Raw genomic sequence first — 26742 nt, forward strand, 5'->3', positions numbered from 1 at the left:
GTTATCTTTGGCTCCTCGGCTCGGAGAGGGAAGAGGAGAGGAAGGAGCAGAGCCGTGAGTGATCACACCGACACGGCCAGAACATGGAACAGCTGCTTTAAAATAACCAAAAGCAAAAATACCTCTGACCCTGTTCATGTAGTATTTACTCCTCCACGTTACAGCCCCTCACCTCCTGACTCTGTCATGTCCATCACTGAGCCCAGGACAGCATTCCCTCAGTACAGACCAGAACAATGACTCACTATCACTGGGGATAGCTACAGGTTTAAAACTGTTACGGGAAAGGAGACATTATTAAAGAGCCATTCCCAACGCCCTTGGATACTGAAATGGGGGCCAATTAAATGGCTTGGCGGCATCCATTTTGTGCCGAGTGAACAGGTATGAGCAGCGAAGGGGAGGGGAAGGAGGAGAGGGAGGAGGAGGGGACAGCGGAGTAGCACAGACAGTGCTGTGCGTTCGGCCCATCAGCGGGCTCTGCTAAATAGGCTTATTAATTTATGCAGTGTGGAGAACATTATGAGGGATGCACTGCCACATAATTGAATATTACTTTCTAACTTTCAGAGGAAACTGTTAGCCTAATGGTCTCAGGATCACATCAGCAGCATTTGTGAAATGAAAGGTTAGCCAGCGTGTTCCTTCCTCCTCGCTCCTCCGTTTAGTGCTGACTGTGCACACATGCATGGAAATGAGAGGGTGGGCCAGAGCCTTCATTAGTCCCTGGTCTCTCCCAGGCATGGCCAGGGATTAACAACCCCCTGCCCTGGCCCTCTGAGACCACGGCCTGCACCGCTAAATTGGTCCTGTGGTACACTGCTCGCTTCCGCTAGCCTAGGTGCCCCCACATCTAGCCTATTTCCATGTGCCTTGGTATGCATATAGCTGTAGCTGTTAGCGCTGTTGTTGTTTGTTGTTGTTATTGTCCCCGCTGCAGAACACCCTTCTGTTTAATTAGCGAGAGGGCTCGTTGAGGAGAGTTGGGCAGGTAGGGCATAAGTTATTCATCCCAGAGGCATCGTTTGGGCGATAGCTGATGAGGAGACCAGTGAAGGAACTCTTAACTAGAAGAGGCGTCTCTCCTGAGGCCCGCTGAATAAACGATTGAAAAATCTTCTGAACCGTGTGTCAGTTATCAAGAGAAATGAAACACTAATCACTAAGACGAAGCAACACACCGGCAACAATAAATAAGGACCTCTGTGGATTTGGGGTGTTTTCCCTCAGTTCAGTTCAAATCTAGGCCCTGGCTTCATAAGGTCTGGGCCTCCCTCCTACTCCCTCCCTCCCTCCATCCATCCAGTCCAAGCCTCTCCTCTCATGGCTCCAGCCAGGACCAGCAGCCTCCTGAGAAGGCTGTGATAAGAATTCATTTCTCCCAATTATGTGCCCTTGTCTACTGTCTCAGTTCATCAGTTCAGTGCAGCCAAGTCAATGAAAAGGCCTGTAATGAAGCAATCAGATGCAGGCTGGTTCCCTGGGCCAGGCGCTCTGTTCTCCGCTCCCAGACCCCAACTCCCACTGCAGGGGGCGGAGGGGGCAGAGGGGGGGCATAAGGAGACAGGCTGCACACTGGCATTAATTCATGGCCCTGTCTTCATAGACTGAAGGATAAGCGGCTCTCATATGTGCCTCAACCTCAGGTCTCCTGTCTCCTGTGGGTTTAGAGAGTCGGCCAGTTCCACAGGCTTCCATTATTGTGGCTGAACTGGCCACTAAACCGGCCAATCGTGTTTGAGCAGGAGGATGTGTTGCTGTCACCTGTGGAGGTGGGTTGATGGAATGGCAGCAGAAGGCTGGGTTCCCTCTCGCTCTCTCTCTTGCTCTCTCCCCGTCTCACTCTCTTTCTCTCGCTCTATCCGTTTGCCTCTCTCTCTCTCCCGCCTCCCACCTCTCACGTCTTTCCCTCTCCAACATGTGGAACCCATTATGGGAAGTTTGGGAGAGGAATGCATGTGTTGAATCTTAATCTGTGCCTTAAAGTGGAGGATTCTGGTTCTCCTTTGTCTCCTAATGCTGTGAAAGTTTCATCTCAAATTAAAGAGGACCCGTTTGAACTACCTAATATTGTCCAAGTTATCTCTGATCCCACAACGTCCTGCCCCCCTCCGTCTTTCTTTCCCTGGCTCACAGGGGGGCACATGGCTGTGCTATTTTATGAGCTATTGCTGAGTTTTGAAATGCTCAGAGTTCAATCTTAGGACACAAAAAGCCTACGGTGGTATTTTCTTTTATTAACTCCACAAACAAACATAAAATACAATGATTATTTTCAAATTAGGCAGCTTAGTTCCAAACTAAGAGCACTTAAAACCACTATGGCAACAAGAAAATCCTGAATCGTTAGGGTATCGTTCGTTAGGGAGTAAGGATAATAATGATAATATTTCCTGTTCAACACAATCATCTCTGGAGGAGGTAACTATGCTATTTTTATTGAGAAATCTTGGCGGAAGAATTTATTACCAAAAAAAAGATCACAAAATAATATTCCATAATGCCTGCTGTTTGTCAGTCATAGGGTAGAGCATGTATGTTATTCAACTCTAAACAGGAAGCACATATCAACATTATAAACAACAATACCAACACGAGAGATGTCTGCCTGGATGTCAACTTTTAAGATTTACCCAAGAGTCTATTCTTTTGGAAAAAACACATCTACCCTTCTCAGTGGGTGATGCAGCAGTGATGCTTTACCATCCTGAAAGTAGCCTCAGTCTATTCAGGCTTCAATACAAGAGCAGAATGTAGCTCCATCTCACCTCCAAACACTGCAGAGAAGGTGCCCAGACCCCCCTCACTCCTCCTCCTCTACCCTCCACCCCCGCCTGCTGCCAGGGTTGGGTTTGGCAGGGAGACCCCTGCGGCTGGATTCCACCTGACAGGAGCTCCTTAACAAGCGCCAGTCATTAACCTCTGTGGCAGGCAGCTGGCATGTGATGTAGTACGTCGGGCCCGCTGCAGAAGGCCCTATTGATCCCACACATACTTGGTGCCTTCCTGGATGCTTATAATCAATATGCAAATGGCCCGCGGCATTGATTCAATATTAATTTTCAATTAGGGAGTTCTCGGGGGTCCTGAGTGGTCAATACAGAACCATTCAGAGCAAAGGCATGAGCAAGTTGCAGTTGCATTGACGTTCTTCTACCCAAGACAACATACTTACTGTTTATTTAGCCTGCCTTGCTGTAAGCACCGATTACGGCTCTGACTAACAGGCAGAGAGACAAATGGGCCTTTCTCCACTTCCACAACACACACTAAATAAACTGGATTCTGGTGAAAATATATTGTACAAACTAATCATCTTACACTTAGTTCAATATTTGTGTATTTTAAAGGTGGGGTAGTTTCAGGAACAGTCTGAGTAGATTTCCTCAGCATGTTATCAGTTTCACCTGTTCATATCAGCTTTCAGTTAGGAGCTGTTTGATGAGTGAGAAAGGAGAAATGACTCACTGTCCCCTGACATTACTTAACCATGCAAGACATCACACATTTAACGTGTATCATACAATTCCTGATAGGCCTTGCGACAGCAAACAAAGACCAGCCTCTATAATTTATGAAAAACAATTACAGAGGGCCAAGTCACCATGTTAGTACTCTCACTAAGAGAAAACCCACATTTACTCAGCTACTTACTCAGACACCAGGGCTTAGGAGCAACGGCTGACCAAGCACCATTAGTCTTCTTTCCTCGCTTTCTTTTGTTTCCAAATTCAGAGTCCAAGTCTTCAATTAGATTTACCAGGTGTCACCCCATCTTCAATATCAGCTCCTGTAGTAATAACCCTGCTCTGGAATGAGGAAATAAGTACTTTCTTCACATCAATCAAGAATGTGGAGGGAGAGAGGGAGGCAGAGCGAGCGAGAGAAAACATTTTCTCTGTTGAAACGTCGTTCTCTGATAAGTGAGGTAATGGATTCCAGGCAGGACCAGTCCTGCTCTTCAACGTGAAAACAATAGTATTGATTTATAAGCGTGTTGTATTTCCTGTACAGACTGCATGTCTATCAGAGGCCATTTTATTGAGTGCTTGGGCTTGTCGCTGCGCAGCCTTTCACTTGCTTCCAGCTGTTCGACGAGGCAGGCGCTCACAGCTGGGCTGTGTTCACTGGGGGAGACATTCTGTAGAGATAGGTACCACCCTGTGACTGCGCCAACCCTCCTAGCCTAGCACCCAAGACGGGTGACATTATCAGAAAACAATGTCTGTAAAGCAACACTTCCTGTACAAAGGGATTAGTCTGGGTCGAGGACAGGAAGTAGCACTATATAAATGACAGAGAATGAAACACAGGAAATGGAAATGAGGCCCCTTACAATACAGATAAACTGTCAGGTAGGGGAAGAAACCTAAAAATCCAATCAGTCAACAGAATAGACCAGAATGCAGTCACATCTAATCCAACAGCAACAGAGACGAAGAGAGGATTGCAGGGAGGGAAGTACCAGTAGGTCCACTGGCTGTGCTCACCAGTTGCTGCACTGCCTGCTCTAATTGGTTTAGGGATAACATCAATTACCACATTGCTCATTAATGGATGAAGCCTTTATTGGTTCCATTGATCAGCAGGACTTGTTAGCCATCATCCTACGCAATGGTGGATGTAACAAGCTTACATATTGGCATATCAATTAATGCAATCAATTCCTGCCTAGCAGCTGACATCCCCCCCCCCCCACCCCCTATTCTCCTCCTCGGCCTCTGGATGACCAAGACAAAAGGCCATGTCAAAGCAGACTTTCTAAAGAGATTTTCAAATGATTGCTTAAGTTGAGAGGCGCACGTTCAATGGACTGGGTGGAGGTGTGGCGAAGCAGCAAGGGAGGCAGAGCGGAGTGTAGACGTCTGGTTTGAGTTCAGTAACACACCAGTGTTGGGAGTGTAGACGTCTGGTTTGAGTTCAGTAACACACCAGTGTTGGGGGTGTAGACGTCTGGTTTGAGTTCAGGAACACACCAGTGTTGGGAGTGTAGACGTCTGGTTTGAGTTCAGGAACACACCAGTGTTGGGAGTGTAGACGTCTGGTTTGAGTTCAGGAACACACCAGTGTTGGGAGTGTAGACGTCTGGTTTGAGTTCAGGAACACACCAGTGTTGGGAGTGTAGACGTCTGGTTTGAGTTCAGGAACACACCAGTGTTGGGAGTGTAGACGTCTGGTTTGAGTTCAGGAACACACCAGTGTTGGGAGTGTAGACGTCTGGTTTGAGTTCAGGAACACACCAGTGTTGGGAGTGTAGACGTCTGGTTTGAGTTCAGTAACACACCAGTGTTGGGGGTGTAGACGTCTGGTTTGAGTTCAGTAACACACCAGTGTTGGGGGTGTAGACGTCTGGTTTGAGTTCAGTAACACACCAGTGTTGGGGGTGTAGACGTTTGGTTTGAGTTCAGTAACACCCCAGTGTTGGGAGTGTAGACGTCTGGTTTGAGTTCAGTAACACACCAGTGTTGGGAGTGTAGACGTCTGGTTTGAGTTCAGTAACACACCAGTGTTGGGAGTGTAGACGTCTGGTTTGAGTTCAGTAACACACCAGTGTTGTGAGTGTAGACGTCTGGTTTGAGTTCAGTAACACACCAGTGTTGTGAGTGTAGACATCTGGTTTGAGTTCAGTAACACATCAGTGTTGGGAGTGTAGACGTCTGGTTTGAGTTCAGTAACACACCAGTGTTGGGAGTGTAGACGTCTGGTTTGAGTTCAGTAACACACCAGTGTTGGGAGTGTAGACGTCTGGTTTGAGTTCAGTAACACACCAGTGTTGGGAGTGTAGACGTCTAGTTTGAGTTCAGTAACACCCCAGTGTTGGGAGTGTAGACGTCTGGTTTGAGTTCAGTAACACACCAGTGTTGGGAGTGTAGACGTCTGGTTTGAGTTCAGTAACACACCAGTGTTGGGAGTGTAGACGTCTGGTTTGAGTTCAGTAACACACCAGTGTTGGGAGTGTAGACGTCTGGTTTGAGTTCAGTAACACACCAGTGTTGGGGGCGTAGACGTCTGGTTTGAGTTCAGTAACACACCAGTGTTGGGAGCGTAGACGTCTGGTTTGAGTTCAGTAACACCCCAGTGTTGGGAGTGTAGACGTCTGGTTTGAGTTCAGTAACACACCAGTGTTGGGAGTGTAGACGTCTGGTTTGAGTTCAGTAACACACCAGTGTTGGGGGCGTAGACGTCTGGTTTGAGTTCAGTAACACACCAGTGTTGGGAGTGTAGACGTCTGGTTTGAGTTCAGTAACACACCAGTGTTGGGAGTGTAGACGTCTGGTTTGAGTTCAGTAACACACCAGTGTTGGGGGCGTAGACGTCTGGTTTGAGTTCAGTAACACACCAGTGTTGGGAGTGTAGACGTCTGGTTTGAGTTCAGTAACACCCCAGTGTTGGGAGTGTAGACGTCAAACGTCTCCCTTTAACAACAGGAAGCTAGAAGATTCCAGTGGGTGAAAACAGACCGATTCAAAATGGTTAACGCTACAGGAGAGTCCACTACTCACTGACTCTCCACACTCCTCGCAGACAGCCGAGGAAGTTCAATCGGTTTATCTGCCATACACACCATGGCAAGTGGCACATCTCAAACACCCGTCCCTTGATATTCCCAAGCAGATCACAACTAACTGCACTCAGCCCCTGTTCTTTAACTTTATAAGTCTGCTTTGACTGGCTAAACCGACGGTTTTGTTTCAAACTTCCTTTTTCAAATTGAGATCAATGTAGCTTTTTAAGACTCATTGATTAGCACTTAGAATCCTCTTCTCTGTCACGGCTGTTCCACAGGGATGGCCGACTTTAAATACTACTATGCCAGTGTAGTGTCGCCCCAGTAAAACGTGGGCAGAGTCGGGGAGATGAATGAGGGAGCAGGGTGTGATAACTGAAAGCACACCATGACAAAGTGGAGGGATTTAACGTTGCGCCCGCAGCACTTCATTTGCTTAATAACAGATCATTCTGTAAGAAAGGGGCTGCTCTGAGGGGGATATCGCCCAACGAGGATGTCTCACTCGCAGAAATCCTATTTGAAGACAACACCTTGTGAGGGCTCATCCTCCTCCACGCCTAAGACGATCAGTGCGCATGACAGGCCGTATTAATATGATGCTCCAGCCAACTTAAAAACAGGAACCAAGATGACAGCCAGAGAGGAGGAGGGGCCGTGGGTACTGACTGTGCATGTAGCAGGGCGATGGTGTGTGTGTGTGTGTGGGGGGGGGGGGGGGTAATGCTCTTTTTGAAAAGATGTCTAATATTTCCTTCTCAGAGCACTGGTGGGGGGGGGGGGACCACTGCAATCTATGATGACCACACATGGAGCGGAGGAGCGCAATCACCCCCCTTGAGTCTTGTTAAAAAACAAAGGCCTTCCTTTGTTATGGGTACAGCTCATTCTCTCCTGTCTGCCACACTCCTCACATCCATGACTGCCTGATCAAAACACCTCACCCCGAAATGCACACCCTGGCCTGCTTCCACATATACTCATCCCAGACACATGCCTGACTGCACCCACGCACAGGCTAAACAGGCTTGAATGTTTTGTCCTGTTTAAAGTGTACTTTTTGCCTTTCCACACTAAAGGCAGAGGTTATAGTGTTTTCTGGCTTTTTCAGGGTAGAAGAAACCTTATGACCAGTTTTCACATCACTGCCTAAAACCTTGTCTTTCAAACAACCTTGTAGCAACGTTAGTGAGATAACTCAACATCACTGAGGAGTATACTACTGCATATAAATGCGACAGGAACATACATTTGTACTAAACTGTTGGCTAAAACATATCTCAAGACTGTAGTACAGATATTAAAAGGTGCCTCTGGTTACTACATTTCCACTTTATGAATGCTGTGAAGGTCAGGGAGAGAGGGGGAGGGGGTGGCTGTTTGTTTCACAGTGTTATTGCTGTGTCCTATACTGAGGCCAGACGTGCAGGCAGTTAGTCGGGCACCCCACGCTCGCTGGATCCGAGTCCTCCTGAAGGCTCTCTCAGTCCCTGTCCCCAGAGCAACACAGAAGTGGGCTGAGCAATTAACAATTTCATGCTGATTGCCTGAAGCATGTTTTGCTATGCTATAAAGATAATAGCATGAAGGGCGCAGTAGGCCCCCTCCTCCTCCTCCTCCCCGGTGTTCCTCCATTGCCTCCATCTCTCAATTCTCTCCTGCATGATTCACATCCCAGATAATAGTGTAATGGCTGCTCTGCCTGCCTGTCTGCTTTATGAAGGACTCTGGTCGTTTCGAGGAGGGCATTTAAGGACGACTCCCTGAAGAGTAAACAGGTATGATTATTAAAGGCAGAGGCTTTCACCACTGGCTTCTTGATTTGAAAGTCTAATTTTGCAACAGCACAACAGGTGGGCAGGTAGACACAACAAACAGAATCCCTCTTCCCGAACACACTGAGCATGCTCTGTAGTAGGCGCTGGTGACAGCCCTCAACCCTCCCCGCGTGGCGCTGGTTGGAGGACGCTGGTTGGAGGACGCTGGCGTGACAGCTTTCCACACACACCACTGTGCTCACGGCTGCACAACAGGGAAAACAGGAGCGTTGGTAAACCTTTAAGCAATATTCTACATGAGCAGTTGCACATCAAAGAGTGATAAAGACTGGAGGCATGTAGCTAACATTCTTCCCAAGGTAGCATCACATGCCAAACTGACAATGAAAAGCACACATCAAAATGCTAGCTAGTGTATGTACATATATAGTTATAAACCACATGGGGTTCAAACAATACCTTCCACATCAGTTTATTAGGTTCTGGAAAACAAGCAGGGAAGTAGCCATCTAATTTCATTCATTTCTGATCCACTAGCTAGCCTTTTGCAGAGCTGTCCTGCTTTTCCAGAGGTCATATTTCCCATTTTCTAATGCCTCCACCTGCACAGTATGCACACTGCATACATGAACATGGGTTAACGCCAGACACATGAATACACTGAGAGACAAGCAGACACCCACTCACACACACCAGGGAAGCGACCAGTCACTGCGGCGTTGCTAATGAGTGGACAACACCTTCAGTAGCACATTGTCCTCAGCCCAGACAGTTCACGTGACCCACATTGCGCATAGAGGGCATTGAGCTGCCTCATTTTTAAACTAAAGTGCTGCCTTCATATCACTAATGATATTTCTGTGTTAATGAGTGCATGTTTTTAATGCAGCGCCTCGTCGGGCTGCATTGGCAATCTGAAGATTTATTTATTTAATGTTATGACCAGGACAGGGAAATTTATGAACTTGGGAGGTGGTTTAAAATCAAAACACAGCTCCGATGTGCATTAAACAAGGAAAGGCTTCCAAAAGCCTGTGATTGATTTCTCATGTTATTTCAGATTGTACTGACAAATCTCCCCCTGGGTACAGACTGTGTGTGTCCCTATATTTTTCTGAATCTGCCAGCGAAAGGTAATGAGGTAAATAAATTCACATTTTGATTAAAAATATAATAATAAATGCTTGATTGCATTTCCCCCTGATGGAGTGTGAGTCCCTGATCCTCTTCAGTATTCAAATGGCTACATTTTTAACAATCCCAGCTCTCGCATGATCATCATTATACCAGGAAAAAACCCCAGAGCAGATCAAGAGACAAAATAAATGTGGACTTGAGAGAGAAGTGGACAAAGCGTTGCAGCTCCAGCCCCCTCTGCCCCCCCTGGCCCTCCCACCCCCCGGCTGTGTGTGAATGTCCAGCTGGCGTGGTGACCTCGGCTCCTGACACAGGCATTAGAGGCCACATATTGTTCATGATACGGGGCCACCATCAATTTGCACAGTGCAGTAATCATGACGGTTGGACACACACGCACACCAACATACAAAAAAAGAAGAAGAAATCTGCACAACCTGAAACTACATTCCCCCCACCACTATCACACACACATACATATTAATGCCCCCCACCACCACCACTATCACACACACATACATACTTAATGCCCCCCACCACCACCACTACCTCACACACACGTACCTACTGCCCCCCCACCAACTAAATTGCAGTCACATCCCCCCGTTCGTAGGCGATAATAATTGCGGACGGCCAATAAATTACTACTGCCTCCATATCAATTATAAGCATCAAGTCTGGCAATGAGGAAAATGAGATCTTGTGACAAATTTCATGAGGCTTCGCTGCCCAGCAGCCTTTCTTAACATGCTACAGATAGCAATCCCTTATCTAGCCTCTGTAATGGGGAGCTACGGATAGAGAGATGGAGCTGCAGCCATTTAATTAAAAAGCTAGGGGGGGCGGTGTAATTCATTGAAGAGGCCCAGGAAGGAGACAAAGCCTTTGTCTCCAATACATATTTTGCTCTACATTGTCACTCATCAGGGACTGAGCTTTCTGTATTTCGTTTGATAGCCATTCGAAAGCATTTCCCCCTTCTTCTCTCCCTGACATTTTTCCCTCCATTTTCTCCTCCTCCTTCTCTCTCTTCTTCCTCTGCTTTTTTATTTCCCAGGAGGCCACTGGACTGTTTTCTCCACAGGGACTGCTCCAGAGTTTTTTTACGAATGACTGTGGTGGACGGACAGTGACCCTGAATGAAATGGCCCCTGCACCGAATCGTATTCCCAACTGGGGAGCGAGGGCGAGGGCGCTAGCTTCAAGAGCTCGGCGATGAGGATTTATGGCGGACAGGGAGACGGCAATATAAAACACCAAAAGGGATGGCCCTTAAATCTCATTCCCAATATTCACTGCAGTTGCAATCGGGTGCCCTGATAGAGCGTTGACAAAACGACTGCTGCGTTCAAATTATGGCTTTACTCTCTACTAATATTTAACATCATTAGAAAATCATTAGAAAACCATCATAAAACCTGGGATTATGACTAGAGCATTAAACACAATGATTATTCAGTGTGTTCCTTCCCCGCTTTGCCTTGGAAATGAGATTTGCTTCACCGTGGCTATGTAGGTGAATGCAAGACTATTTCTCATAATTACTATAACATTTGAAAAACATTGCCCTGCATGAATAAATATACCATTTATGCGATTGTGTTTTCTTCCACAAAAGCAACTTTTTTCAAGATGCTTGTGATACTACAGAAGGACAGTAATGCAATTCTACAGAAACATTAGCAGACTAATTCAAATATCTCTCCATACCTGCACCTACGAGGCGATGGCCGATCATATATAGCTTTTTTGCATTACCAGACAGACGTAGACAACATCCCTGAATACAAAACAAGATGCTAAATAGCTCAAATGTATACACACACTGCATATCTTATTGGTTAAAAATAAATCATCATTCAAACACCATCCGTTGTCAGCAATATGGTGAAGGGAGGGGGGCATCACAGTTGTTCAGCGGGAGGGGCTGTAGAGTGTTAAGGCAGCTGACACCAGTGCTCTCGCTGTAGCCATGGCTGCCACTGCGGTCAGGCCACAAACCATTAGCAACACAGCAAGCCACAGCAAATAACATTCACAATGCTGTGTAGTATTTTCTCATTAAAAAAAATACACCCCAACACATTCTCATAACCATACGGCTTATTCAGCATGGACTAATCTGTACACGGAGGATGGATGGATGTGCTATTCCACTTATAGGAGGAGGAGGGCTGTGTGTTACTTTTTGGGGCTTTTCTCGGCAGCCCCATTATCAGCAGCAGCCATCAGCACAAAGATAAAAGATCCTAATGGAGCAGACCCCGGTGGAGATGCAAGGTGCAGAGGATGGCACACTCTGTTTTGAATCCCTAATGCGGCCCATGTTTCTAGGGGAACGGTCGTCTCTCAGGCCCCTTTCATAGGGCTCCCCGCCGGGGGCCTCAGGGATAATGGGCTCCTCTTCCTTGTCACGGAGCGCTAAGGTACTGACCCCTTGACCCTGCCCTCAAAGGCTCTTCAAAACCTCCTTAGGAGGCACGCAGATTTCGGAGGGGAGCATATCCATGTCCTCCAAGAATCAATCTAGGCACGGACAATGGAGACACAGCGTGGTAGGGTTAAACCCAGCAAAATACACCCTGTGACATCACCAATATTAACCTCACATGACCAATGACTGGTACACTGCATATGAATGGAAGGCTCAATGATCACAATGAGGATCGGCAGAGAGAGAGAACGTGACTGTGCCAGGCAATCCACCATCTAACTAAATGAGTTAACATTGCAGAAAAGTTCAGAGTAAAAAGATAATACAACTTTTCTATACTTGGAGATAAAACATGATCTTCTTGTGTTCTTGGAGATGGGGTGGACTGCTAGCTAACTCTCCTTGCAGCTACACATTCTTTTGGGGGCAGGAGAAGAGACAGGCTAATATAAGAGCAACTCCTTGTCAAGCCTTTGAGAGTAATTCAACTGACACTGATGAGAATCAATGTTCCTTTGAATGCATTACTTGGCAGAATCCGGGGCTTTTGTCCCTTAAACTTAGCCGGCGAAAAATTATGCCCTTCGAACAATGGGGGGAGAGGTGAAAATATAGAGAGTGAGTGAGAGAGGGGGGGAGAGAGAGAGGGGGAGAGAGAGAGGGGGGGGGGGAGAAAGAGGGAGAGAGAGAGAGAGAGAGAGAGAGAGAGAGAGAGCAAGTCTTCTCTCCCATTCCCTTTCACAGAGCCAAATGGATTCCGAGCACTTTATGCATTAATCAATCAATATCTCTCACTGTACATCAACGGCGCGACCAAGTTATGAATGACCTTTGCAACAAAAAAAGGACACTTTAATGCACACAAGAGAGCTCGTAGCTTAGTAACTTCAGCCCGGTTTTTATCACGCATGATTACACCTTCACAAGGCACAGGGCCATTAATAGTGCACTAAATATGACGAGGTTAGTCGTTATTCAATTTGCACATGGACAGGGTTGGGGGTGGTGCCACTCACCAAGCTCACATGTCTGCCTGCCCCCAGCTATGCACTTGTATAAAGAAATATTATATTAACACAGATTTGATCATTATTATTATTTTTGCTATTAGATTTGTTTAGTGCTTTAGAATATGATAATGCAACAAAATGAAAAAGGGAGACAGTCACCAATCACAGGGGATTTGTATTGGGACTCAGTCACCAATCACAGGGGATTTGTATTGGGACTCACATAAGCGTTAAGTGCACTTCTTTGTAGTGAGGCTCAAGTGCTAATTTAAAGACGGTTCCTATCTTTAGATGAAAGAAGACTAACCACCATCACACTTGAGAGAAATCACAGGAAGTGCAGGGGTGCACTCCAAACCTGCCTGTTGACAATCAGGTACAATGTCACCCAACAGTTTGGGTCAATTACACACAACAACAACTACAAATGTTTCTGCCCTCTCTTCACTACAATAGAGAAACATTCCAATTAACTATGTTCACTAATATGTTGTATTGGCAGGTAAGCTGAAGTAACAACTTCTTCTAAGTAGTAATGTATCACAAGCAACCTCTCAATCAAATGAGTCACTGCCCAGTATTCTCATGATGTTAGGAATTTAAAGTATTTTCTTCTTTTTGATGAAGACACAAATCTTTCATCGTGCATTTGGTCACCCCTCATGGCAAGTACTGACTCTTAACTTACTGAGCAATCAATTCCAATCATTTCTCATTAAATGACAGAATTCTTGAAATCAGATAACATGTACCAGGAAATGTAAAGATACTTTTCCGGAGGCGGGAAACGGAGGGCAGACAAAGAAGGGAAAGAATGAGTCTTTTCTCAATTTCTTTATTTTTAATGGTCTGGAATAAGAAAACGGGGCAGGCGGGCTGGGAAAAGGGTAGTAGTGGTGGAGGGGTCTCTCTGTGCCCCGTCCTCAGCGCTGTTGGAGCGTGGAGGTGAAGCGTGGAGACAGAGTGGAACGGACAGGAGCTGACTGCACAGAGAGCAACAGAAAGGAAGAGCTCAGGCCAGGAGCACACATTAATACTATTGTGGGCCACTCACAATGGGGCCTGGAAAGTGACTGCGGAAGGCCCTTAAACAAAGGAGACATCGTTCTCTCTCCCCCACCCAATTAGATTTTCTCGCCCCGTTTTACATGACAAAAACACGGTCCATTTTTCCCAATTCCCCCTGCCATATTGGGCCCCGTTGACAGAGGACCAGAGGAAACCAAACAAACGGCAGATTAGCGCTCCGTCTGGCTGATTGACAGTGACCTGCACCGTCCATTCAGACACCGCCACTGTAACGCCATACTGCTTCTCGCCCCCAAATATGTGCCCCGTCTCAACCTTCCCACGTGCCTGAGATATTCAACATATAAACGAGAGAGACACTCATTTCCAAAACACACCCCATAATCATGCCTTTTTTCTCACCAGGTCCTCTGAAATGATATTTCACACAGCCCAACAGGAACTAAGTACATTATCTAGCTCCCAAACTGTTGCAGATGTGTACATATTATCTCCAAACAAACGGGCTGCTCTTGCTTGGGGTTAGCCCCTTCCATCTCTCTACAGCAGGGTTTCTCTAGTCTAGTTATTTTAACTGTGTGTGCTGGCTGTTTGACATTGACTTGCCTGTCATTTCCAACACAGTTCCCTATCCGTGGTTCATTAAGGGAACAGGGAAGAGTGACAAGGACCTGGATGTTAATACTACTCCCTGAGTGCCACGCCACCCTTCTCAGACACCATTAGTCCCTGTTTTAAAATTCAGATGACCACAGACCATATCCCCCTCCATTTCTATTAAGAGCCACACAGGGGAGCAGCACCAGCTCCATCCCCTACAGAGGGCTGTGGGGCCTGGGGAGAGGAGAGGCCTTTAGCCTGTCTGGTGCACTGGGCTATGCTTCCTGACGCACACTGACCTCTCTGCTCTCTCTCTCTCTCTGCATCTACATCATCATCAGCGTGTTACAGCACTGTCTAACCTGCTCCTGAATAGACAGAGGTTGCTCTCACCTGCATTGACACCGGCTGTGGGAACACTGGCTAAAGGCCCAGACTCTCTCTGGATGCTGTGGGTTTATCCTGTACCTTATGCCTCTGAATAAGGCTGTTGTTGTGCATTCTGAATCTCAGACCAAGGACTTATATAAAGGCAAATATTGTCTTTTTTGGGGCCAAGTTAATAAACTAGTTCTAAACTGGCCATCCAAGTCTACATTTATCACGGTAGGGAGAGCATTAAAACTTCAAAAACAAGTGCATGAGACCATCAGCCTGAGTGAGCGAGGCAAAAATCTTTTTATAGCAGCACTTGGTCTAACATAGCGGCACAACTCTAAAGTGGGCCTGAATTGCGTGTCCTTTCCTCTTGACTGTGCAGCGTGGCTGAATCGACTCGATACGCCGGGCTCTCCTGTATGCTTACTGAGCAGGTAGCGTGAAAATTGACCTTTGCTTGCTTTCTTAACAGTGGATTATTCATCTTAATGGTTCAAATTGGTCAGGGTGGTTTTTCTGCTGCCTTCCAACATATTTTCCTCTCTCTCTCCCATCTTCGTGTCATCCAAATTCATTTTTAAATGAAAGAATATGCTTTACAGAACTCTGAGGGCTCAACAAATAACCACGCCAAAAATCCCAGAACAATAAAAAAGGAAAAAGCCCGTATAAACTGCTGCAGGGATTGGAAATCAACAGGCAATGATTGCATATGCAGTAACCATTTTATAGGCAATGTGTGAAACAAAGACCATAGGAAATTCAGAAAACAGATCTGCCCATGCTTTAATCTGAGTTATTTCTACTCATGAGTAGAAATGAGACACTATTTCACGAGGAAATGCAGAGCTTTAATCTGAAACCCATGAGTGACACAACAGAGAGAAACACACTTGTCTTCTTGGCCATATTCATTCTGGGTAGTGTTTGAGAGGCAGGCCTTTGTCTCCGTGGCTGTGCCCTGCATACTGTAATGTAAACAGACACCAGGTCGAGGGGATGGCCAAGACACATAATACAACACGTTTCAGAAGCAGATATAATCCCTCAGATGGGAGCTATGTCTTTGATGCAGTGCTTCTGCTCTAACGACTGGTGAATCTCCTCTCCACCGCCCCGCCCTGTCTGAGGGGCCCGCGCCCAGACTGCACTAAAATAATACGCAATAGTCATTTTTCTGGGAGTTTCTGCACTTTAAATACCATCCATCAGTGGGCCCGGGCGGCCTCCTCTGGCCCATCTAAACAGGCTTGTGGGTGAATCTGTCTAGTAGCAGCTAATAAAATAGCAGTGACAAGGCAGCGGGCCCAACCAGACAAAGAGACAGTGTGAGGGCTATGCCTTCCACCGGACCAGGAGGGATGCCATAAATCTAGCCCAGTCAAACAGCAGGAATGTCCCAGTTTGTCAAAAACAAATACCATCTTGTCTTGGATCGTCACTGGGCAGAAAAAGGGCCTCACATCTGGTTAAATATAGTCAGCCAGACTTCCACCCAGCCCAGGCCATGGGCACGACTGACTTCAAAATCCAGACTCCGGCCCTTCTTTAACAAACAGGCCATCACACGGAAACTGCTGTCCAATCAGCAGCCACAGAGCACCACCACATTACCCCACAACACTCTGCATCTAAACATGAATCCTCTATTAGGGCCAATGTTAACACTTTGTTTGAGGTGGGGAGGGAGATTCCCCTGCAGTATGCAGACACTGGGCCAGGAGCTGAAGATGTGCTGTGATCAATAGCCTGCCCAGTGCGGGTGGTGTATAGGTGAGGCCAGAGTGGTCCTTTGAGGCCGGGGGGACAGTGTGAGAATCCCTGTCTCTGTACTGTTGATACCCAGCCTATCCCTGTGGGGAGAAATGTGATGATGGTTGCCGGGGGTAACAGGAGACATCCCGAGCTGAGCCAAACACCTGCTCCCCCCTACGGACTGCTAATAGATCGTACTAATGTCACGACCATCACAAACCTGGACTCTCTCTCTGTCCTCTCTCTCTCTCTCTCTCTCTCTCTCTCTCTCACCAACTCATATTTCCCCATGTATTTTTCTCCTCACTCATCCATACCCTCCCTCCCTCCTTAGAGAATAATCAGACGCAGGCTGAATCAATGGCAGGCGTGCAGGCCCACAGGTAAAGGTTGCAGGGTTCACTATTGAATTATTCCTGCTCCTCTCTCATCACTGCCATCTGCCTGGCTGCTATTAATTGATGAAGTGGAGGGACAGACAGCACAAGGCTATGACGCCAACACACATACACAACGCTGTATGTGTGTGTCAGAGAGAGAGAGAGTGGGTATGGTGTGTAAAACACAAACACACAACCAGACACCACAGTGGTTTTCTCCGCCAGTCATTCACATCTATCACGGGACAGATAATGAATCATCTCTTGCTTTCAGCCAGTGTTTGTTTCATCTGCCTTTATTGTAATGGAGCCTTCAGAGTGTGAGGGCAGATTGGCTGCTGGAGAGGGCATTCTTTACTCCCTGGTTTTGTTCTGCTGTCAGGCTGGGAGAAGCTGGGAGAGTCGGGGCTGCTGAGCTGAGACTGAACTCATCCAGAGCAAAGATCATGGCCTTTGATCTGCCAGTGCTCTCTGGGGGGACAAACAGGCCTTATTAAAAAAGACTAAATAAAGCTTTCCCTGCCTCCATTCTAAACTTCCCAAACTTCTCCACTCTCTCATGTTGCCTATGGTCAAATTGAGCTGCCTTGATTCTGACAGTGGGTGAACTGCTTGGTCTCGCAACACCAAAACATAGCAACAAATAAAGCGATCTAACGGCGTTTAAGAATGTATTGGCTCTTGTTCCCAGAATACCTGACATAAACAAACAGCGCAATCAATAGCAAATGTATCCGAACAAGGGCCTACTGGGCGTGAGATCAAAATGTGTGTCTTGGGGGAAGTCCAAGTAAGCTACAAAGAAAACTTATCTGCTGATGTCAAATGAAAAGAGGGACAGACAGCACAAGGCTATGAAAAGTTACAAGTGCTTAGTGATCGGCAGGAGAGGTAGCCACATTACAGACGTATCGTATAGCGATCAAATGTTAGGTTGTGATTGATTTATGGATGTGCCTATGTGGGCTGTCCAGGATGGCCTAAAACAGAGCTTTGATTGGATGGGATTTATATGGAACACTTGGCGTTATTGGTGTAGTGTGATTACAGAGCCAGTGAAATGAGTCACACTGGGGAACTGACTGTGATACACTTACATTACAGCATTTCCTCTAAATAAACCAAGATGGCTGCCAAGCCGCTGTCTGCACTAGTGGAACAACAGCCAGCCATGTTGCACATCTGCAAAGACGCTGCAGTAGAATCATATAAACATTCACCTCGACTAAACTCATAATAACCTAGTCACTAAAAACTCATATATTCTTTTCACACTATCAGAAATTATACAATGAACATGAACTCACTTCTCTCACAAAGCACTTACGGCTTTTCCTCTTCTCCTCTTCTACTTCCTGTCTGACACTGTTGCTGCTGCTGGTTTAATCAAACCCATCAGAGCCCTTCTCTGTACGCCAACGCATCTATTCTCAGTTCCCCTTTCTGCCACCACAGAGCCTGCAACCCTCTGTGCCCTCAAGCCAGACTGACAGGCCCACAGGAGTGTCTGTGGTCACTCTCTCGCTGAGTGACAGGAAGGCAAGCAGGGCCCCCCCACAGACCCCTCCGGAGTGTGCAACCCAGCACCCTAAACCGCTGCTCCCCACCTCTGCTCAGACATGCAGCAGCAAAGCCTCAGGGCCTGGAAATAGAACTCATTAACACGGTTAGTAAGTAAAAATGAGAAGACTGTCTCCTGATGGACTGTCTATCTTTTGGATCAGCTTTCAAGGAGAGCATCTGGTAATGACGGGAGCGAGGGAAACCAATATTATAATGCGCTGCCTGTCTCCTCTCTGCTGATGGCGACGCACCTCGTCGGCGGCTGAAATAAAGGCCTGAAAACGGGCTCGATGACAGGGAGCGAGGGCCTCTCTCACCCACACACCCGCTAACTCTGTGTGTGTGGACACCTATGTGTGCACTCATTTATGAGTGTGTGCAACATAAAATCCAGTTCAGGTTTACACCCATGTGCCATCCCTGATGCTGAAAAGCCCACACAGAGCACAGCACACATAGTGAACAAACTCAATAGTGTATCTATGTAGAAATCTGATTATGCTAAACTTTTCATGTTAAAAGTTCAGGCTGAAAAGTAGACATTTTGTCTAAACTTTGTTTTTGAATAAAATATCTTTGTAGTTTCTAAGTTCACCCTTCACTTGGCCTCCTCTCACTATCCCTCTCTGTTTCTCTCTCCCCCCTAAAGCCTAGTGCTCTACTCCATAGGCCATCTATTGGATTGACTGACAGACACACAGTGGGCCAGTCTTTGTTCACCTGCCAGGCAGAGATAGGCTGAGGCAGTGCAGCCAGTGGTCAGTGCCATCCAGCCCAGTGCTTAGTGCTCTGGGGTACAGTCATGAAATGCAGGAAGAATGAATATGGACATAGGACGTTTTGATTCATAGTCTATCCCAAAATAGGATCGTGGCTTTCTGGTCAATTTGCTATTGCAGGATGAGCCAGCAGTAGAATATATACAGAGGCCATCTATAAACCAGGGGGAAAGAAAATACTTCCTTGTGTGAGTTTGGACAGCAGGGCCATATGAGTGCGACTGTGTAATGTGCACAACTGGAAAGTCTATAAAGTCATTATTTCAGCTTTTTTTTATAATAAAAGGCTAGTTTTGTTTTTTCAAAATGAAAGCTAATGTATTTATGAAATTCCTGCCACGTTCTGCGGACAGCAAACAATTTCCTCTGCTCCCTGTGCCCCTGGGTCCTGGATTAGAGGCCAGCCGTCTGACAGGAGCCAGACTGGGCACTGGGCCCTACTGGGGCCCCTCCTCACCCTACTAACCCTCCTCACCCGCCATCGCCCAGACCTCATCTCCACTCTGCATCACCGCAATAATAGCCTTTATTAAAACAGCATACAGCAAAGTCAATTTCAGATTGGACATAATATGGCGTGGAAGAAGGGGCTGGTGGTTAGGGGCTATAATATCCTGTTTCTGGGAAGGTTTACGTAGCATTTTAACAAGCATGAAAAAAGGATGACATTCCAGGGATGGCTGCTGTCCGTCTCCTGTGCTCCTCCCGTCTGTGGGAGGGAGCTGTGCTGCATGTCACCCCCACAACGCCATCGGAGTGTGGCCAGGCTCACCCCTGCTTTCCCCTGGCTTCTGCTCTCACAGCCCCGCCACAGGACCCGCTCCTTCAGGAACACTGTGGGAGCTGGAGAAGGTAAAGCTCAAAGCCCAGCTAATGTGCAGCTCTCAGGGGCAGGCAGGGGGTGAGAGGAAGGGAGAGGACCTGCCTTCTATACTGCATGAGCGTGAGATATTCCAACCCAGTTTAGGTGAGGATGGTTTTAAAGCCCACCATTCCCCCCCTCTGTTGACATATCCTGTCAGCTGTCCAAGAGCCTCCGTAAGGGCTGCCAGAGAGCTAGGGGCTCCAGAAGATGAGTGAGGATCTGGTATTTGCCTTATTAGCACATTTTTTTAGGCACAAAGCTCTTTGCCAGCTTTTTTGGGACCATGGAATGATGTATGAGACGGAAAGACAGAGAGGTGCGTGGGGATAAGAGGGATGCCTCTGTTGTCAGGACAGGGTTTGCTATTAAGTGTGTGACCCTGGAAGTGCACCCCTTTTAGTGAAACAAGCAGCGGGTTTCAAATTGGATTCCGCCAGTATGCAGTAATTCCACGCATCTTTATGCCTCATTTCCATTTGCCCATGCAAACAGCCTGCATGCTCCTCTGCCCACTCGCTAGGCCACACCCACTGGGATGTGCCAGCCAGGCTCTTGTTACTGCGCTTCCTGGTTAGAGACCTGAGTAGCAAGCTCTGCTGGTAGGGTTTTTACCATGTCTACTGCAGTGTCACTATCCAGCCCACCCGTCACCGCTCTATACCCCCCCTGACTAATGCTACACCCCTGACTGACCAGGCAGGCCCCTGTGTCCTGAGAGACTGGAGACAATGAGTGGAGGCTGCTCTGACGGGCCCCGGCCCCAGCCTCCCTCCCAGCCACCTCACAGACAGGGATTTCCTCCTGCGATGAGAGCCAAGCCGTCACAGACCAGTGATCAAGGGCTTGCCATCTGTGACTGAGGCAGATTTACAGCAGGGGCTAATCCACACCGTCAGCCCTGTTTGTTCTCCTTCTCAGCCTCCTCCGCACACACACACACACACACACACACACACACACACACACACAAGTGCAGGCACACACCACAGACTCCCTCTGTGAAACACACACACACTCACACTGCTTCCCTCCATATCTGTGGCCTGCTCCACTCCACCACACCTTCACTAGGACCCTAGTCACTGGCAGAAGGGCACCCAACATGCAATAACTATTTAACTTTGCCCTTTTTAAAAGGCATGATCTCATTCTCTTCAGTGCTCAAAAAATAACTTTAGTCCATTAACTGTTATGAAATGAGAAACCCCAATGTGTCAGTGAGTTATATGCCCTGGTGAACATCACTCATAAGAAATAGTGTCATCCAATGCCCGAGTATCACACTAGCTATCAGTCCCCATGCACACACTAAAAACCCACACACACATACCTGGAACAAGAGTTTCTCCTCTCGTCTCTTCTCCCCTCCCTCTCTCTGCTAGTGTATCCAGTGAGGTGTCGGTGTCTGGGCTGTGTGCAGTGTGTTAGTACAGGGCAACAGCGGGCTGTGCTCTGTGGCCTCTCCACCCAGGGACAGGACAGCTGTGTGGCTGGGTGTGGGTGTGGCTGGGGTCCCTCTGAGGCCTCCTTTGTTCCCCCCCGGCCAGCCAGAGAAAGGGTTAAAGAAGACAAATGGAGGCAGATCCACAGAGGAACGTGCTTAAGCAGCACATTTTCAGAGAAGGGGCAGGAATTAAAAACAATGGCTGCCTTTTATCCCAGCGTTGGTCTAATTGGATGGGAAATTCATTTCTGCCGCCTTAGCAGCACTCTCCATTGACAGAGGGGAGACATGGCACCAAAAACCTCTGGCCTTCAGATTCTACCTACCCAGCCGCACGCACCCCACAGCTTCCTAAAAACACAGACCTTTCCCCCAGCAAGGCTTCCTGTGTGAGTGCATGTGTGATTACACACCTTGCAAACACTGTCCTAGTCTCTGTGCTGCCTGCATCTGTTTGCAGAGACAAGCCTACTTGTGTTGTCATCTGTCATTTTTCCTTTATGACGTCACTCTGGTCTTTGATACAGTGGTCAGGGCTCCTAGGGCTGCTCATTGGAGGCTGCTGATTGGGGGAAGCCTAGTTCATAGCTAGCTCCTGTGGAGACTAGTAGCCCAGCACCTAACACCAACAGAGCAGCGCTCCAAGCCCAGCAGCAGTCAGGGGAATTACTGCCTAGCTGACCCAGAAATCCAGGGTCAGCTTTGTTTTAACAAGCAGGGGAACCTTCCACCACTTTAGCAACTGTGCCTCGACCACAAGAAAGGGTCCTGCGCCTCCGAAGAGCTAGCGGGGAGGAAATTAAATATTACACCAGGAGGGAATGGTTCAGCTCTAAAGGGGGTGGGGGTGGGGGGCTGGGTCATTCACTGGTGCTGGGACAAGGCATTAGGAGGTGAAGCGGTAGTTTGGCAGAAGGGGGGAGGAGTCTAGGAATTCACAACAGTTCATTCTCGCTGATGAAAAGGTATGTTCATTATCAGCGTAATTCGATCAAGATGCTCGAAGGGGGGGGGGGGGGGGGGTAGGAGAGCGAGAAAAGGCTGACATTCTTTATTACACACTTCATTTCATTTAACGGACCTTTAAAAACTATATATAAAGGAAAAAAGAAAGGGCGAAGGAGAGAGGGAAAACTTTGCCCTGGCTCTTAAAGGGGAGGTGGCGTCCATTCCAGACGCTCTTGGTCTGCGCCCAGTCTTTTCCTGGCAGAGAGTGTCCGCTGGCCTGTAAGGCGGGAGCGAGCAGAGGCTGACTCTATAGCACAATCAAACAGGCCTTCAGCACTGAGCCTCGCAGAGCTCCGTTTGGTAAACATCAAGTCACAGGCTATTAAAGGATCCTCTGGCTTTCTAAAGTCCCAGGATGCCAGACTGTTCAGGAGCATGACAACAACGGCCCTTAGCATGGTGCATAGCCGCTAACAGAGTCACTAACACAGGATAGGGACTGGGAGAGACATTAGGAGATCTCTATGCTTACGGTTAAAGTACCGGATCATAATGATCTCTGGATGTCTTGATAAAACAACGCCCTGTACACATGAGCAATTCCACCCTTTGACCTTGTGATACGTTTCCAATGAACTCCCCTTGCCTTTCATCAGTGTGTTACAATCAGCCAAACCTAGTGATCTAATTCCTAACAACCCTCCCGTTCTGTTTCTCAACCTCTCAGGTCAAAAGTAGCTGAATTACTTTAGGGAAAAGATGAGGTGATTAAATTAATCAACTGAAGGACCTGACAGCAAGGCAATCAAGTCATCTTAAAAGTACACACTTCAGGCAGGCATTAACCTTGAACTAAACCCCACTAGCGGCCTGAACAATTATCACAGAGTAGAACGTTTTTTATCCACCATCTTGTAGTGTTTGTCGTGTGTTTACTGTGGGATAACGTGGTCTGGAAGACTGTAGTTTGATGTATCTCCGAAGGGGGGCTGGAGGGAGCACCCCCAGCGTATGTGTACAGTGTGTGTGTGTGTGTGTGTGTGTGTTGCTCTGCCCACACCACCCCCGTGCAGGAGCCCATTACCTAACCTACAGCCTCACTCAGTTTCTTACAAACAGGGTTATCCATTAACGCACATCAAAGGTTAGGAAAGAAGATATATAAATAAACAGAACCTCAACCAAAAAAAGAGAAAATGAGACTTGTTTGTGAACCACACCACAGCCCCCCTCCTTCCTCTAACACAAAATCCCCAACCCCCCCACCCTTTTAACCTAAGTGGGCTTCCTCTTGCTTTTACATGTTCACTTGTCCACTGTACTGTAGTCATTAACATATTTGGAGTGCAGTGAGCAGAAAGCTTAATTGTCCTTAATTGCTCGTCTAAATGTGTTCTCTAATGATTTGCCTCAGATCTGTGACTGCCTTTTGCGCAATTTCCCGGCCGCTGGCTTCATTATCCCTGCCTCCTTGGAACAAAGCATCTTCAGAGGCCCGGTCTTTTTTTTTTTACATAACAACACACAGAGTGAGTGTGAGGGAGGGAGGGCAGTGACGGCACTCTGCGGGGGTACACACAATGGAGGCCCTTTGTCAGGGTGCAGAAGTTAAAGTGATTAGAAAACCAAATCTGTGCTAAGACACAGTGTTAATTGACCGCAGCTCACTCCTTTTGAAATCGACCCCTAACAAACAACCAATCCTGGCTTTTGTTTGTGCCTTTTACTGCTGCTGCTGTGGGTGTATCTGTTATTGCTGCTTTTCTCCTCCTACCTCTGGCCTGATGGCATCTCTGAATGTGTCTTTATTGGCTGAACAGCAAGGCCCTGTAGCTCCATTCACTGCAGGCACGGCCTGTCCTCAGAATTATTAGTATTATTTCTCAGAAAGCATCCAACTGAATTGTGCATATATAGGAAAAAGGCTGCATTCAGAAATAATTAGTTACAGTTAATTTAGTTTTGACTAGGAAAAAAGATTTGAATATGCATTTTCTGAATACATGCACTATTCTGAACTAAAATATATAAATAAACGTAGAGTGTAGGGTTTGTGCCTGACAGAACGGGGGCACAGTAGCTACTTCCTGCCTTCTACCTGTGTGGGAGGAGTTACAGAGGGCAGGTGGCTTTCCTGGTAGATATGCACTGTGTCCCAGCAAAAGTAAAACAATCTAGAGCACGCTGTATTTTGAATCTGAGGTGCCAAAGAAAATATATTGTCCACCATTTTATAATCGTTTTACCTGCTTATATCAATATCATAGCACAGACTCAGTGGCATTGGGAACTGTTTGTCTTGTTTGAATACAATACGGCACAGACACTTACTCACATTTCAACCACTTACTTTTTAAAATTAGTTTATCAGTATGTTTTTGATTACATTTCCCTTGCAGGGAAAATAACAACACCAACAGCAGCACAGTCACTGTCTAAAGGTGGCTGGTTCCATGAAAGTAATCAAATTATCTTTGATAATTAACATAAGCACTGCTGCTCTTATCTATACCGCAGACGACATAAAATAAAGCCCACTTTAGTCCCTGTGTGAAGTATTATGAAGCAGCTACAGGTACAGCCAGTAGCTGGTGAGTGTCTGTATCCCCTTGTAAAATATAGTAGAGAGTAAGTCCTCCCATTGTAAAATATAGTAGAGAGTAAGTCCTCCCATTGTAAAATATAGTAGAGAGTAAGTCCTCCCATTGTAAAATATAGTGGAGAGTAAATCCTCCCATTGTAAAATATAGTGGAGAGTAAATCCTCCCATTGTAAAATATAGTAGAGAGTAAGTCCTCCCATTATAGAATATAGTAGAGAGTAAGTCCTCCCATTGTAAAATATAGTGGAGAGTAAATCCTCCCATTGTAAAATATAGTAGAGAGTAAGTCCTCCCATTATAGAATATAGTAGAGAGTAAATCCTCCCATTGTAAAATATAGTAGAGAGTAAGTCCTCCCATTGTAAAATATAGTGGAGAGTAAGTCCTCCCATTGTAAAATATAGTAGAGAGTAAGTCCTCCCATTATAGAATATAGTAGAGAGTAAGTCCTCCCATTGTAAAATATAGTAGAGAGTAAGTCCTCCCATTGTAAAATATAGTAGAGAGTAAGTCCTCCCATTGTAAAATATAGTAGAGAGTAAGTCCTCCCATTGTAAAATATAGTAGAGAGTAAGTCCTCCCATTGTAAAATATAGTAGAGAGTAAGTCCTCCCATTGTAAAATATAGTAGAGAGTAAGTCCTCCCATTGTAAAATATAGTGGAGAGTAAATCCTCCCATTGTAAAATATAGTGGAGAGTAAATCCTCCCATTGTAAAATATAGTGGAGAGTAAATCCTCCCATTGTAAAATATAGTGGAGAGTAAATCCTCCCATTGTAAAATATAGTAGAGAGTAAGTCCTCCCATTGTAAAATATAGTGGAGAGTAAATCCTCCCATTGTAAAATATAGTGGAGAGTAAATCCTCCCATTGTAAAATATAGTGGAGAGTAAATCCGCCCATTGTAAAATATAGTAGAGAGTAAGTCCTCCCATTATAGAATATAGTAGAGAGTAAGTCCTCCCATTATAGAATATAGTAGAGAGTAAGTCCTCCCATTATAGAATATAGTAGAGAGTAAGTCCTCCCCTTGTAAAATATAGTAGAGAGTAAGTACTCCCATTGTAAAATATAGTAGAGAGTAAGTCCTCCCATTGTAAAATATAGTAGAGAGTAAGTCCTCCCATTGTAGAATATAGTAGAGTAAGTCCTCCCATTATAGAATATAGTAGAGAGTAAGTCCTCCCATTATAGAATATAGTAGAGAGTAAGTCCTCCCCTTGTAAAATATAGTAGAGAGTAAGTCCTCCCATTGTAAAATATAGTAGAGAGTAAGTCCTCCCATTATAGAATATAGTAGAGAGTAAGTCCTCCCATCATAGAATATAGTAGAGAGTAAGTCCTCCCATTATAGAATATAGTAGAGAGTAAGTCCTCCCATTATAGAATATAGTAGAGAGTAAGTCCTCCCATTATAGAATATAGTAGAGAGTAAGTCCTCCCATTATAGAATATAGTAGAGAGTAAGTCCTCCCATTATAGAATATAGTAGAGAGTAAGTCCTGCCATTGTCCAATTTGTAAGTCGCTCT

At 46.4% G+C, this 26742-nt stretch overlaps 1 protein-coding gene across 1 annotated transcript in view; it reads right to left on the minus strand.

The window, feature by feature from the left end:
• The window catches only part of LOC115112749 (zinc finger homeobox protein 3-like), a 194628-nt gene that overhangs the window by 57100 nt on the left and 110786 nt on the right, over nucleotides 1-26742 (minus strand).

Source organism: Oncorhynchus nerka, linkage group LG28 (assembly GCF_034236695.1).
Source record: "Oncorhynchus nerka isolate Pitt River linkage group LG28, Oner_Uvic_2.0, whole genome shotgun sequence".
Taxonomy (NCBI): Eukaryota; Metazoa; Chordata; class Actinopteri; order Salmoniformes; family Salmonidae; genus Oncorhynchus; species Oncorhynchus nerka.